Source organism: Orbicella franksi, chromosome 9, assembly GCF_964199315.1.
Source record: "Orbicella franksi chromosome 9, jaOrbFran1.1, whole genome shotgun sequence".
NCBI classification, from domain to species: Eukaryota; Metazoa; Cnidaria; class Anthozoa; order Scleractinia; family Merulinidae; genus Orbicella; species Orbicella franksi.
The window spans coordinates 22,608,065-22,620,784 of NC_138153.1; the positions used below are offsets into that span (position 1 = coordinate 22,608,065).

General features: G+C 37.8%; 4 non-coding genes across 4 annotated transcripts; 3 read left to right on the plus strand and 1 right to left on the minus strand.

Moving 5' to 3' along the window:
• Positions 1-1,489: 1,489 nt before the first annotated feature.
• Trnap-cgg (transfer RNA proline (anticodon CGG)) lies at positions 1,490-1,561 on the minus strand. The gene has a single exon. It is a non-coding gene; the product is annotated as a tRNA-Pro (tRNA).
• Positions 1,562-5,223: 3,662 nt separating this feature from the next.
• Trnai-gau (transfer RNA isoleucine (anticodon GAU)) lies at positions 5,224-5,296 on the plus strand. The gene has a single exon. It is a non-coding gene; the product is annotated as a tRNA-Ile (tRNA).
• A 3,745-nt stretch (positions 5,297-9,041) lies between these two features.
• Trnan-guu (transfer RNA asparagine (anticodon GUU)) lies at positions 9,042-9,115 on the plus strand. The gene has a single exon. It is a non-coding gene; the product is annotated as a tRNA-Asn (tRNA).
• Positions 9,116-11,052: 1,937 nt separating this feature from the next.
• Trnav-uac (transfer RNA valine (anticodon UAC)) lies at positions 11,053-11,125 on the plus strand. Its single transcript has one exon. It is a non-coding gene; the product is annotated as a tRNA-Val (tRNA).
• The last annotated feature ends 1,595 nt before the right edge of the window (positions 11,126-12,720 follow it).

Below are 12,720 nucleotides of genomic sequence, written 5' to 3' on the forward strand. Positions count from 1 at the left end.
TCTTTTTTCATTTTCGGTAACACTCGAAGAAAACTGGTAACCTGTTTTTCAAAATAGCCTTGCAATACCTAAGGCATCTGTACAATGGGGGATTAGCTCAAATGGTAGAGCGCATGCTTAGCAAGCGGAAAATACCGGGATCGATACCCGGATTCTCCAAAATCAAGATTTTTGCTACCCATGTTAACATTTTTTTGGTCTTTTCTTTTCTGTTTGCAGTTCTTTTTTCCTCATTTATCTGCTCTTAAAACGCAGATAGTGTGCCATGACTTCCTGCACAAAATCACTGTATTACTCATCATCAGTATTCACTGTTTTAGGATTCTCCACTGTCATTCGGATTCTCCAATTTTTTATTATCGATTTGTCGTTGGATATTTGTTTATTATTGTTATATTTTAAAACGTGCATTAAATTTTCTGTAGGAAACCCTGAACGCACCATACTCTCGATGTTAAGCAGATTTTCATTGAAATATATTTATTGAATGCGATCATTATTTTCTTAAATCTCTGAGAAGAGCTGGCTCACTGGTGGCGGAACCCAAGTACAGCTTCTTCGGCACAAGGTGTCATGGCGTCAGTAACAGCGCGCCAAAATCCACAGTGGGAAAAAATGGCGCCTGTACATTTTACGACAATGGATGGCGTACCTGGATTATCAAAAGTATTGCAACCTTTGTCGCTGTATTACATTAATCCTATGCGCTAGGTTTAAAGCTTTAGGAAGTTTTCTGCACGTTTTTGATGAGCGTCTCTTAGGGATTTTGACGCTAAGAACTATTGGTAAATGCACTAGTCGCCATTTTGTTGCCCACAGTGGATGTTTTGGGATAATTTTTAGATGGGTTTTCTTATCGCGACTTCGACATGAACCCACAAGCTTATAGTTTAAATTTCATCGTGTTTAGTAAGTAATGATTATTCATTCATTCATTCCAGATTCTTAGCAAAGCTGTCGTTGCCTTCAGTTAATTTTCAATCTTTTAATTTCTGCTCTGGAAACAGGGTGTGAGGAGAGTAACACGTGCTGTCATCATGCGCCGCTTTTTGCTTCACTAATAGGACAACCAAGTACAACTCTATCAGCATGTTTATGCTACTTTTCTTTAAAAGCAGTTTAAAAACTCCCTTTTCTGTTTTGATAAGGACTGCACGCAAACAATAGCAAGCCAAATTTGTGTTTCTCTTTTTGCTTTCTTTGGGCGGGAAATGTTTCTTTGCTCATTTAAAAAAGACATTTCCAGGGCAGCAGATATTTATTAAAGAAGGCTTTGTATATGGTAAACAAATCAAAGGGAGAGTTTCACAGTTCAACGCAAGCCCTCGCTTTTGCGTAAGAATGAAGTATCTTTTTCGCTTACTTTCTTCGCTTTTCCTCTTTCGCTCGTTCGTTCAGTTCTTTACATGCAATAAGCCAGTGATAAAAAATGCCAAAGAAATCGATGCTGTTACGACTTGAAAAATATTTTGACAAAATAGTACACATGGGGCCTATCCGGGAGTCGAACCCGGGACCTCTCGCACCCGAAGCGAGAATCATACCACTAGACCAACAGGCCAGGCTACTACAAACTGCGATAAATTTGGTTTAAAACACGTTAATTTACCAGTACGTTACTACCTTCAAGTAGGGTAACATCAAAAAAGTTAAAGTGTGAGATTTTCTGGATCAACTTATGAATTGTGTCGCCATATTTTGTTGCTTCTTCTTTTTTTCTTTTTTAATCAAAGCAACGTGCAAATAAAAAAAAAAAAAAAAAAAAAAGGCAGGTACTGCATAGGCCGGAATTATTGGGATTTTTACGCTACCGTACGAAACATGTTTCATATATTATATAGCATATAAGTTTCTGAATTTGTAATTTCTAACCAATCAAATTCAACAGTACCACTATTTAACCGTAGAATCTTCTGTTCTAAGCGCAAAATAGGTCGGTGAGTTTACTTCTGTTCAAAAACAGAAATCAGAAACAAATCGGTAGATAGTGTTATCTCAGCTGGCTTACTTAAGCAAGAAGATGGTCCGTGTGAGGGTCGAACTCACGACCTTGGCGTTATCAGCACCAAGCTCTTTATTTTCGTTGCTGTCTTAATTAGTATAAGCTGTAATACGAAAGCTTGGGTACAGTGAGATTGAGAAACCGCTTAGCAATTTGGCATCATGAGCTTCTGGGGAATTAGCTCAAACGGTAGAGCGTCCGCTTAGCATGCGGGAGGTACCGGGATTGATACCCGGATTCTCCAGGTTGTTTTTTCCTTCAAAATCATTATTTTCCCAGATTCAACAACTCTTTCTTATGTAAATACGGGTGTATGTTTGCAATTAAAAAGTATCACCTTTGGCAGAACCTCAGTCGGACCTGTGTGGTGTTTGGCTTTTGCTTACATAGCAAAAAATTAAAATCGTGATTCTAGCGGAACACAACATCAGTGAATTAAAGCGTCTGCATGAATTAAATAATAAAATAGCTTTACTTTCTGTCCATCATCATTAAATAGGAACTGAACCGAAAAGACCTAAAACTCGGTATAAATTTGTTAAGAACAGCATATAATAGTAGGCTGAACCTTAGGCTATTTTAAAATCAATGGCAATCTATAACATCAGTCAGTAATTACATTTACCCTTCATATATGAAGCAGCAGATGGCAGTCTGAACACAACACTGATTCTCGCACGTGGATTAAATGCTCTGTTTGTTTTAATCTTTCGTGCTATGAAATAAATACTAAGTGATTACGATCGGCGCATTTTCAATTAATTTCCTCTCCCACGAGAAAGCAAAATTAATATAAAAACTGCCATCGCTGTACCAACTATCGAGTTGGATTAAAAAGTTTCACAAGATTTCATTGTTAATCAATTTCATTCTCGGAAGAACGATTCAATTTTTTAAAATTGCGTTTGCTGTCATTTATAGACAAAAAAAATGATTACTCCTTTACATTAAAGGTTGATTGCTTTTATGATACCTTTCAGGAAGGCTTACTTTAATTTATTACAAGCCATTTGCTTTGGCACAAACTTCAACGTTCAACAGATCTTCAATCGCTACCAAGTAACGAATCTGAGAAAGAGAATGTCTTTAAACATTTCAGGGAATTCTACAACGAACGGGACAATAGTGGAGTTGGTAAAGAAAGCCTCAAATGGAAAACTTTATTTTACGATCGACAAGTTACTGATTTGTTTGTCAGCGTCAGTAATTATCGGAGTTGGAATCGCTGAAAATATTTCAGTCCTGTTAACAATCAAGAGAACCCAGTCGCTTCAAACTGCTCAGAATTATTTATTGGCAAATCTGGCGGCTGCCGATGTTACAAGTCTCCTGTTTTGTGGTTTTTGCCTCATCCCAATGATTAGGGTCCTTCCAGATGGAGCTGTTGGAACTGTTCTCTGTATGTTCTTTGTCGGCTTCAACGTTCCTCTGACTGCTACGGTTGTCTCGGTATTCACGCTTACAATCCTAGCAATAGAATGTTATAACGCAGTAGTAAGACCATTACGGATGTTCAATTGCAGCTTACGAGAGAAACGGTTCGATACGCGATTATTGGCACGTGGATGGCCTCCGTTGCCTTAAACACACCATTGTTTGTGTACAAACAATACGGTCAGAACGCAGAGTTAACTCACATTATCTTCTACATAATTTTTGTTTTCGTTCTTCCTTTTCTCATTATCAGCTTTTGCTACAGTAAACTTGTGAAATCGCTCAATCACAGAAGTGCGGTTACACCTGACAGTAATATCCCTGAAAAAGAACTCATGCGACAACGAAAACAACTCTTGAAGATGTCGCTGACGGTTACTTTTGTTTTCGGGGCGTGTGTTTTACCTACCAGTGTTGTTTCTGCCCTTCGCTATTTTCGGCTGGTAAGCCAAACCGTGCGGGCTTTTGGGCTATTTCTGCTTTTTATTAGTTCTGTGGTAAATCCATTCATTTATGCATTTCACAGCTCAAATTATCGACGCGCTTTTTAAAACATTACTCAAATGTAAATAGACGACCTGGATTACATTGGTCCCGTCAGTTCAGCGACATTTCTTTGGTCGACTTGTCTCGTTTGATGAATTTACATTTCTTTCCTCGTTTCGTACGAGTAGTTCGCTCGACGTTGGGGGGCTGGGGGTGGGGGTGGATAACTACGATGGACTAGCATCCCATCCATGGAACAGAAAAATACTCTCAGTTGTTTAATACAACGGAGACTGGGATAAACTCTGCCGTGTGTGGGGTAACAAGGCGCAGGTGCGGCCATTTAACGTTTCCTTACCATCCAGTGTCAAAGGAGGCCGTCAATTTCACTTCTAAAAGATGAAATTCAACCTTTAACTTCCAGGTTTCAATAAAGCGAGTCGTAAAGGAAAGAGTAATTTTTCAGAGAATCTTTGTGCTATCTGCGTTATACGGCTGTTATGAGAAAGGCTGCGTTACAAAAGCGTAACTGAAAGCGTACCCCGCGCCAATACCGAAAGGTGCTTCGGGTATTGCTCCTTTACCGCTGGTCGATTGAAGTCCAGGTTGTTTCAGAGGGACAGCGGAAAATTCATTAAGAGGAGTATTCGCATCTTCTCTGATAGCTAGAGAAAATTATCCAAAGAAAAAGTTTACAAACCGTTATTTGTACAACAATGCACAGAAAAACAACTGTCTTCAAAAAGAATTAAAGCTGCATATTAGCTAGTAAAATAAAGACTGCTGGAGAATCCGGGTTTCGATCCCGGTACCTCTCGCATGCTAAGCGGGCGCTCTACCATTTGAGCTAATTCCCCAAAGCGTAAGCATATACAAGTTGCTATAACTATTGAAAAACCAATGTTTGAGGCATGACCTGGTAATTAGTTTTAAGCTTTTTTCTAAACAATTTACTTAGGATTTCATTTTAGAAAAACATAATTTAATAAAATATGTTGCTTTTCAATCTAGTTCCTTGTTACTTAGATCATAAGCTACTGATATTGACGAGACATTATTGGAAAGCATATGAGAAACAACTGCCAATAAATAATTTCGGGATAACTATATTTCAACAAAAATGTCCTCATCATTTGAGAAAGCACGTTAACAATATATACATACATCTTAAAGAATAAAACCAAATCAGTTTGAACAAAGCCAATGAGCGGGTGCTGTTCCTCATTAGGCCAAACTTTTGATAACGTTCTTGTACAAAGGCGGTAATACTTTAAAAAAACGGCACCGAGGTTAATTTGTCTGGTCCGTTAGCTCAGTCGGTAGAGCTTGGTGCTGATAACGCCAAGGTCGTGAGTTGGACCCTCATACGGACCAACTTGTCCTTTTAAGAGTGCCTGCCTGTAAAAATCAGACAAATTCTTAATTTCGCGGCAAGGGTAGAAAATTCGATTTCGCTAATATTCTTATGGTAGATAGGCTAGGGCATGACAAAAACTACTGGATAGCTTTTTTGGCAAAATATCCTTTTATTTCAAAGAAATATGCAAATTACCAAATTCCGTTAAAATCGTCATTTGACGCACCATTTTATTAAGCAAGTTTGAGAGCCTCGCATGCAAAACCACATCATTCTTCCGTCTTTAAAACACTCAAATATTTTTGTGCAATGTTTAAATGTGTACTGGGTTGATTTTAGGGAATGTTGCGTTGTCTTTTTGGGTGCAAAATTATTAAATTTCGAAGACATGTATTTCATTTACTTAAAAGTACTTCGTGAATATAATTAATTTTCACTATGTGCGAAACCTTCAAATGGATCAAGCTTCTGGTGGTTGAATTGCAGAAGGATGGTCTACAGATTCCTGTAAAAATTTCTTTGGGCAAATGATTGTGAGCGACGCGAGAGCTTTTCAAAGTACGTCAAAAGTGCAAATATTTGACCATCCGTCGTCAAATTTCAATTTACGGGTTAGACGTATATTTTAGCATGTGCCACACGACTTGACCTATAATAAGTTGAAATAGACACAGAGCTGATAATTTCGAAATGTTCTAACCTTATTTGTTGTAAAAGGCAGGTCCAAAGCCGATTTGACGTGTTTCTAGTCGATCTCTCACCATTCGTCGCACATAAAGCAGAAGTTCGCTTTTGTTTACACAAGGCTAACGTCCGATGTACATCGCCTACTGTCAACCTATTTTTGGTCGAATACTATGAATCTGTGACCATCTTGCTGCGCTTATGAACATCACCGCATCTAAGTCTAAAACGGCTGAGTCATTTGTAGATAGTTGCTTGCTTTACGCTTCGCCAAAATATTGCGTTTGATCGATTGCTGACCATTGCTGATAAGCGTGTCGGCGCAGCACAATCTTACAGCCGTTATTTGTTCGTCACGCAATGCTGTCACGGCATATGCTGCACATTTTGATCTATTTTGTATAGAGTACTCTCGGGATAACTGAAACAATTTAATCATTGTTCATCTGTTTGTTCATATATATAATAATATGTGTATATTTATATAATCGCGTTCTATAGTGTACGTGGCGTCGGTCCACATCACGTTTGTTATACGTTCTGACGTTTCAGACAACAGCTGATAAAGCTAGTGCCTGTACTCACTAGAATTTTAAGAAAATCGCCATAAGCAAATTATAGATCAATGAAGCAAGAACTAGCTGAAATAAAAATAGGAAATCACAACGTGTCTAATTCGTGAGAAAAACAGACTAAATTTAATTAGTAATTACGTGAGTAAATAGCCCTGGCCATGCCATTTTATTTGGCGTATTTTGTTTGCTTAGTGGCGAGGCATTGGTATGTTGTTGTCAATACAGTCCAAAATTATCGTCAGTAAAATATTATAAATAAAACACCTATTGACCGGTTACCTCCGCGGCCACCATTTGGTCATTCCGATAAGGGTTTCATTGTTGTCTTTACCCCTATTAAGCGGCCACCCAAAATTTAAGAACTTTGTTTTGGAAAGGGCGATGGCAGATAAGAGTCTGAAATTGAAGGTGTATGACGAGTGATAATTCAAACAGACGTCTATCATGATTGTCTTGAATGTTCGCCTGACAGTGAAAAGTTAAATATTCAAGGTACACCGATCTCTATTTAAGCGGCTAGCCCCATTAAGCGGTCACCACCCATTTCCCCGAGGGTAGCCCACTGTATTACATGTAAACCAAAAATAATTGCGTAGCGCGAAAAGACCTAGGTATGAGTTTAGCGTTACAGTATTTCGCAGGGTATATAGGTAGCGGTGGTCGAGTAAAAGATAACAACAGGGGCAATGGTAAGCTATTCATTCTTTTCATTTCTTAATTCAATCTCTTCCCTACTCATCACGATTGTGTGCTCCCAGTGATTCCAAACCTTACAGAGCCTTACGTATTAGGATAGAAATTGTCCTACCCCTACCCCCTAAAATGGGATGACAGCATTGCGTGACGAATAAGGAACCGCTGCAAGCAAGGATTCAAGCCATCAAACCATGATGATCAAACGTAATATTTTGGTGTAGTGCAAAGCAAGCAACTATCTACAAATGACTCAGCCGTTTTAGACTTAGATGCAGTGGTGATCATATGTGTCGAAAGAGGGTCACAGATTCATGGTATTCGACCGTTAAATAAGTTGACAGTTGGCGATGTACATCGGACGTTATGTAAACAAAAGCAAACTTCTGCTTTATGTGCGACGAATGGTGAGAGAAACACGTCAAATCGGTTTTGCACCTGCCTTTTACAGCAAATGAGGTTAGAACATTTCGAAATTATCAGCTGTGTGTCTATTTCAATTTAACATAGGTCAAATCATTTGACGCATGCTAAAATATACGTCTAACCCGTAAATTGAAATTTGACGACGGATGGTCAAATATTTGCAATTTTGACGTACTTTGAAAAGCTCTCGCGTCGCTCACAATCATTTGCCCAAAGAAATTTTTACAGGAATCTGTAGACCATCCTTCTGCGATTCAACCACCAGAAGCTTGATCCATTTGAAGGTTTCGCACATAGTGAAAATTAATTATATCCACGAAGTACTTTTAAGTGAATGAAATACATGTCTTCGAAATTTAATTATTTGGCACCCAAAAAGACAACGCAACATTCCCTAAAATCAACCCAGTACACATTTAAACATTGCACAAAAATATTTGAGTGTTTTAAAGACGGAAGAATGATGTGGTTTTGCATGCAAGGCTCTCAAACTTGTGTAATAAAATGGTGCGTTAAATGACGATTTTAACGGAATTTGGTAATTTGCATATTTCTTTGAAATAAAAGGATATTTTGCCAAAAAAACTATCCAGTAGTTTTTGTCATGCCCTAGCCTATCTAACATGAAAATATTAGCGAAATCGAATTTTGACCCTTGCCGAGTTATTTTCCATTTTTATGGACAGGGACTCTTAAGTAAACCAGCTGGAAAATACCATTTTAAGATTTCTAACTGACTGTACTCTGATTTCTCTTTTCCTTTATTTTTTTTCATTAGTTAATTCCCCCTGATCAGTTCAAAACAAGACGACTAGATCAAAATTACTTTAGTTTAATGTTTTCCCAGAGGTCGTTGGAAATGTTTCCCGGCCTACAGAAGGACTTGGTTAAGTCATATTTTAATCTAGAAGGGCTTCGTAGTAGTCACTTGGAATTGTCTGCGCAAAAATAAAAGTGATTCTTTAAAGAAGAAAGGTATTCCGTTGCTTCATATGGCCGTTGTGGCGTCACAAAAACCATCGTAAAATTGTCTGTTTGTTTATGATGTTGTTTTCATTGACAAAAGAGTATTAAAAAAGGCCTGTCCGGGAACGGAACCCGGGACCTCTAGCACCAAAGCGAGAATCATACCACTAGACCAACAGGCCACACGTGGTTGGACATCATTTGACAAAGGTCTTAATCTACCTTTTTCTGTTGAACTGGTACTGTAACACCTGTTATGTGTTGTCTCATTGGCCAAGATATTTACTATCCAAATCTTCCGGGTTTTCACTTTTCGTGTCTTTCTAGCATGATACAATGTAGCAGAACTCTTACACAAGTTAACATTTCATCCACAAAAATAAATTTGATGAAAATTGTACAAAATCCTTCGAAGGAAGTCTCCGTGGCGCAATCGGTTAGCGCGTTCGGCTGTTAACCGAAAGATTGGTGGTTCAAGCCCACCCGGGGACGGCTCTTTTTGTTTTGGTAATTATTTTCTATATAGTTTATTCCGTTCATCCATCCTGTTTGCATAATTTGTAATTGTAGTACTCGTAAGTAGATCTTCTCAAGTAAATAGGCACTATGCGGATGTAATGCGAATAAACCGTTATTATCGTGATTTCTGATCTCATCAGATAGGAGGCCGACAGTGGAAATGCGACAGGAGCAGTTTTTATTGACTTATCAAAGGCATTCGATACCATCAGTCATTCCGTTTTATTGAGTAAACTGTCCCGTTATGGAGTATATAATATGGAACTGTCACGGTTTACTGATTATTTATTCCATCACAAGCAGATCGCTCAATTTCATGGTGTGCTTTCTGAACCAAATCCAATTAACACTGGAGTTCCTCAAGGAAGTATTCTTCGGCCCCTCCTTTTTCTCATCCTCTTTAATGATGTGCACAGTCCCCTTCGTCATTGTAAGATTATCAGTTACTACGCTGATTTTTACATCCTCAAGTGATATCGATGCGATACAAAGCAGCCTTTCACAGGACTTAGATAATCTCTCTAACTGGTTTCGTGATAATGAACTTACTTTTAATCTGAAGAAAGGAAAATCTGAGGTGATGCTGTTTGGTACCGGTAAGCGGTTGAATCTGTTTCAAGGCTGTCAAGTCAAGCTCTCAGTCAACGGTTTTCCCATCAACACCACTACATGTTATAAGTACCTCGGCGTGCATCTGGACCCGACACTTTATTTTGGAACTCATTTTCAAAAAATTTACAAGAACGCAGCAGGAAGAGTGAACCTCTTACGGCGCATCCGTTCCAGTATTGATACTTTTACTGCCCAACGAATTTACCAATCGATGATTATGCCAATATTTACGTATTGCGGCTATACTAGTCTTGGATGGTCAGAGTCCCGCAAACGCATGATCCGGTCCATTGAGACGCGAAGCCTCGAAATCATTTCCCCAAAATGCAGTTCGCAGAACTGTGATCTTCGATTTTTAACTGTTGGTAACTTTTCACAAAAAAGAGCGTGCTGCTTTGTATTTGACTGCCTTAATGGAACTGCATGCTTTCCATTTAAAGACTATTTTCACCGATTAGATCATAACGCTTTAAACACTAGAAACAATGGGAAAACCGCAAAACTACCAAAAGTCAGACTGGATTTTGTGCGCCGTAGCTTTTATTTTTTAGGTGCCTCGATTTTTAATTTATTGCCTTTAAGTTTAAGAAACATTAATTCTAGAGTTTTATTTAGGAAAGCCTTGGACGATTATTTCTTGTTATTTCTATTGTATTTTTAACGGTTTTTAATATGTATCTTATTTTATATATCTTGATAATTCTTGTTTATTAGTTTTTAATTCTTAGCAGGAACCCGTTGATAACAGTACTTTGTACTGAAGGGTTATCTTGAGGAAATATTCGATTATTATTATTATTATTATTATTATTATTATTATTATTATTATTATTATTATTATTATTATCGTTGACGGTTGAAGTGAATTTGGCTGTAATTTTTCTGATAAAAAGGTACGAATTTGCCCATATTTGAATAATCCAGTTAGTCCTATAATTTGTGCATTAGATATGAGGTCTTTATTCTTCAGTCAACAGTTTGTCTGATTAACATAATTATATCACCTCTTTTACCGCCGCGCGCATTAATCGCCTGCTCCCGTGACTAGAAGTTGAAGGACTTGAACATAAGTGTATCTTTTTTGTGATATATTAAAACGTTCGTTTCTAAACAACATAACTTGACCCTAGCCAATCGTTTAGTTCTAAATTAAGGATATCTAAGACATTTGACGGCTAATATTGGGTTGCTCATTTGACGATTGACGGCGGGTAAAAATATTGCGGTTTTGACGGTTAATTTTTTGGCCATTTGACGGTTAAGACACCACTGAGGATAGCACCGACGATTCGTAATTCGTTCCCATAGTGTAGTGGTTATCACGTCAGCTTTACACGCGGAAGGTCGCCGGTTCGAGCCCGGCTGGAAACATTTTTTTCATTTTTTTATTTGACTTTGGCAGTGTTTTTATGATTGCATGCTCGATTTATTTATGAACTGTTTTATGGCATCTTGTATTTTGAGGGTGAAAATATACAAATAAGAGTAATTTTGACAAGTAAATTAACCATAATTGAGAGATGTGAAAATATAATGGCAGACTTTGCTGCATCAGTTAAATCATTTAGTAGTTATTTTTCTGTTGTAATAATATGACAATAGCTTGTACCATATATGCTAAATATGTTCAAACATTCTTCCAAAACTAGTACTTTATTTTATCTAAAACTCTGTTTTTTTTTTCATGTAACAATCGGGGGATTAGCTCAAATGGTAGAACGCCCGCTTTGCATGCGGGAGGTACCGAGATCGATACGATAACATTATTTTACTCCAAAAGACAAAATTTAGACCAAGAGTGACTTTTTAATATTATTTGGCAACTTATTTTCTTCAAAATTTTACAAATAGCAGTAAGTATTTTTAAATGTTCTAAATTCTTTAATGTGGTGTATTTAAATCTCCTTTAAATCTATGGTCCGTTAGCTCAGTCGGCAGAGCGTGGTGCTGATAACGCCAAGGTCGTAAGTTTGACCCTCACACGGACCAATATTTCTTTTGACTAAATCAACTGGAAAATACTATCTTAAGATTTTTATCTTATTTATCTGATTTCTCTTTTCCTAATTCTTGACCTTTATTTCAATTAAAAACCTGTTTTTATATATTTGTTTTGATCGCTACAAAACAAAAGGACTAGATCAAATTTACCTTTGTCTATAATGTTACTACATGTAGCTCTGGAACCCGGGGAGGGGGGTACTTTAGGATTTTCTGGGCAGGGATGTTCCGCTGGGGCCCCAGTTAATAATATCCAGTAGTGTTTTATGATAGTCATCTATCGACGCTGTTGAGGCCGAGTTGCAAAAATTTAAACTTGCCGATTTTATTTTTTTATATTTATGAGTGGCAATTCCTGGTTTCCTTAGTTTAGATAAAATCTTCAACCAACTGGTCAGTTTCGTGAAAAATGATACTCTATTCTAGACCCAAACGCTCTGATTTATATACACTATGCTAGAGTAAACTGCTTGAAAACCATACCCTTTACTGCGGCACTTACCTATATAGCCCATATACGGCAGTATTTTCCCCCCACCCCGGGGGGCTGGAGAGTATCGGTTTGAAAAATATGGATGCCAACAGAAACACTTGATTAAGTCATATTCTAATACAAAGAGGCTTCATTGTGGTCAGTTAGAATTGTTTGCACAAAAATGAAAGAAATTTGTTTTTAAAGGGGGAAGGTAATTCACTGTTTCATATGGCATTTGTGACGTCACATAAGCCATCGTAGCTTGTTTCGTTTTGATGTCGTGTTTATCAATAAAAGAGTATTAAAAGGGCCTCTCCGGGAGTCGAGCTCAGGACCTATCGCACCCTAAGCGAGAATCATGCTCCTAGACCAACAGGCCAAACGTGGTTGAATATTCATTTGAAAAAGGTCTTAACCTACTTCTCTCTATTGAACTGGTACTATATAACACCAGTTATTTGTTGGCTTATTGACTAAGACAGTTACTATC